Source organism: Ipomoea triloba, chromosome 4, assembly GCF_003576645.1.
Source record: "Ipomoea triloba cultivar NCNSP0323 chromosome 4, ASM357664v1".
NCBI classification, from domain to species: domain Eukaryota; kingdom Viridiplantae; phylum Streptophyta; class Magnoliopsida; order Solanales; family Convolvulaceae; genus Ipomoea; species Ipomoea triloba.
In genome coordinates this window covers 10218068-10221831 of record NC_044919.1, presented here as the reverse complement: position 1 = coordinate 10221831, position 3764 = coordinate 10218068, and positions in this window count along the sequence as shown.

Below are 3764 nucleotides of genomic sequence, written 5' to 3'. Positions count from 1 at the left end.
AAAAAAAAAAAAAAAAAAAAAAACACACACACATGAGAATGCACGTTGCCCACTCAATAGGTGCTGCTGGCGTCGCACACACTCCTTTTATTTTATTTTATTTTATTTTTATTTAAAAAATCTTGCATTTTGTGAGATAATTCACAAACCAAATGGTCTGTCATTCTTTTAAAAAAAATAATTATTTTTGACAATATATTTAAACATTTTATGACGACTATATTTTTAATATTTAATTTTGTGGTAAATACTTTTAATGTATTAGTATATTTTGGGTAATATGTACTACTATTCAATTTTAATGATATAATATTTAAATTCAAATGCTATAAATTTTAATTAAAGTATATATATATATATATAGAACTACTCTCCATGTGAGAATCTGTGATCTAATCTAGTTCGTTGTCAACCTATATATTTTCCAAAATTAGCATTATTTTAGGATGAAAAGTCATCCATATTTGGCCTATAACTCTGTATTTGTCCATAACAATAAATCTTTAACCACCAAATAAGCACAAAATTCACACGTTCATATTCCTGCTACACCAGCTCATTGCCAATATGTGCTATGAATCAAAATTTTTAAAATATAATCTCCTTCATTTTTTATCTCTAGTTCAGGGCTCAACCATATTAACACAGAATGAGCAATATTGCCCCATAGAATGCACATATTTACGACAAGCAATGCACAACGTTTACTCTAAGAGTGCACAAAATTGTATACCAATTTGTAAGTGCACATTGCACACCTTAAACCCCTAAACCCTTAAACTCTTAAACCCCACAGAAATGACCACGTAGTGGACAATTGATGCACATTCCAACGTCCTACAATACACTGCGCTAAATTCACCAATGCACATTTCCATAATCTATTATGCACCACCCACGCCAAATATCCCCCAGCGACCCAAAAAAAATTCTAAATGCATAACCTCATGCCAGCAACGATACTTGACAACACTCCAATGCATAGCTCAATTTAACAACCGATGCACCTCTCTTAAATACGGAGTAACATATTTATCAATAAACCTAATAAAAAATATACTCTTAACGAATGGCAAAAAAAAAATTAATTAAAAAAAAACAGGACATAAACAAAAAAAAATTAAAACAAAAAAAAAAACAAAACAAAACAAAACAAAGTGAACAACACATGAAATCATGACAAGAAGTCATCACCGACGCCGAAAAGAATCAAAAGAGGAACTAAGGAAAATGACCAAAAAACTCCTAAAATCAATGATTATAACTCTAAAATTAGGCAACATAATCTATAATAATCTATAAAGAAATCACATGCAAAGAAATTACGTGAAAAAGTACCTAAATGCTCCTAATGCAATAAATAAATAAATAAGAAATGGTTAAAAATACTTAAAAGTTCTATTTCTATCCATCAGATTTTGTCAAATAAAAAGTCTAAATTAAAAAACAGGTTTTCACGCGAGTGGTTCTAAAATGAACCGGATTATATATCTAATTAGAATGATTCACAGTCGTCCACATGTCTAGATTAACGAATCAAATGTAATTTTTTTTAAAACGACGTGGTGATATTTTCGTAAATAACTCGAACTTTGGTGCAAGTAAATGTGTTATAAGTGCAAGTAGTTGGTGCACATTTGCAAATAAAATATGCAAGTAAAATCACTTACAAGTGCACCTATTTTCACTTACAAGTGCAAGTAATTTACCTTGTTAACATTCGTGCACCTAGGTGCAACTAATTATACCATTACGTGCAACTAGTTATAACGTTAGGTGCAGCTGGTATTGATGTTCAATGTACATTTTACTTGCACATGTAATGCATTTTACATGCACTTGTGCACTTATTTTCACTTACAAGTGCAAGTAATTTACCTTGTTAACATTCATGCACCTAAGTGCACCTAGTTATAACCTTAGATGCAACTACATCTGGACATGTGGCGCACTGCGAAGCATTCTCAATTCTCTCCTGGACGCACCGTTCTCATTTGAACGCAATCATACATACATACATACATACATACATACATACACACACACATACACACATACATACATACATACATACATATAAATGGATTCTCGTGCGGTTGGCCTTCTCAAGTGCGGTTGCTTAGGTGCGTAGTTTTCCTTCTTAAAGTGCGTGGTTTTCCTTCTTAAGATACATGATTTGTGTGCTTAAGGCGCATCAATGTTGAAACTTAAGGTGCGTCAACCTATAACTTTATATGCGTATTTTTCCTTCTTAAGGTGTGTGATTTGTATTCTTAAGGTGCGTCAGTGTTGAAACTTAAGGTGTGCCATTTTAAAACTTTTTTGAAACTTTAGGTGTGTGGTTTGTGTTCTTAAGGTGCTTTGTTTGTGTGTTTAAGGTGCATGGTTTGTGTACTGAAGGTGCACCATTTAAAAACTTTAGGTGCGTGGTTTGTTTTCTTAGTTTGTGTGCTTAAAATACGTAGTTTGTGTATTTAAGATACGTCATTTTAATGCTTGAGGTGAGTAACCGCACAACTACATAGAAAACTATACATGCACCTGAACCCTTCTATATATATATATATATATGGATGAGATCTGGTGCGAAAGAGGTCCCAGGTGAAACATGCGGTGAGATTTGAGTCGTTGATCAAATATAGATTAACGGCTCAAATCAATGAATTTTTTTAAAGGCGCGTCCTGAGAAGAAAGAAGCAAAGTGTAAAAATGGCGCACCTTAAGTGTTACAAAGATGCACCTAGTATTAGAATGACGCACCTTAAGTGTTACAAATACATACACCTTAAGTGTTACAAATACACACACCTTAAGTAGTAAAATCATGTACCTTAAGTGTTAAAATGACGCACCGTAAGTGAAAAATTTATGCACTTAAATGTTTAATTGGCGCACCTTAAGTTTTAAAAAAACGCACCTTAAACTTTAGAATGCCGTACCTTAACTTTTAACAAATAACTAAGTTCTCAAGTGTATAACTTACACACATTAAGTGTTAAATTGGCGCACCTTTAAGTACAGAAAATCCGTACCTTAAGTTTTAACAATACACAAAATGACTAAAATGTCAATGCATTTTTTTAATGTGTATTCATCCTGGATATTGATTTTAATAAGATCAATGGCTATCCTTCATCCCCATGTTTGATGTGGACACATCCCCCACATTTGATATCTATTTTATATATATATATATAATAGGGAAAATGGCATCTTTAGTCCCTAAGTTATAGGGGTAGTGTAGACTCAGTCCCTAAGTTATGGCTGTATACGAGTTTAGTCCCTCAGTTATTCACAAAGTGGCGAGTTTAGTCCCTGAACATTAAATTTGACAAAAAAATTAAAAAATATTCAAAATTTGAGGGGTAAAATAGGAAATTCACATTTTATTATTCTTCTTATATCAAAACCACTTTTACAACATTATTTTTTCACTTCTTAGCCTAATTATTTTCAATATTTTTCATTTTTAAAAGCATTTTAATAACTTTCAAATGACTTGTTAGGAACCTGACTCTCGTATAACACACTTAAAACTTAGCACAAATAAAGAAATGCATAATCATTGTATTTAGGTGTATGAAACACACTGTCCTAACAAGTTTTTATTTTTTTACTAAGCAATAAATGTAATAAAATTAAACTTTTGAGATAGGATAGTGTGTAAAAAAATCTCAAAAGTTTTAATTGTATTACATTTGTTGCTTAGTAAAAAAATAAAAACTTGTTAGGATAGTGTGTTTCATACACCTAAATACAATGAT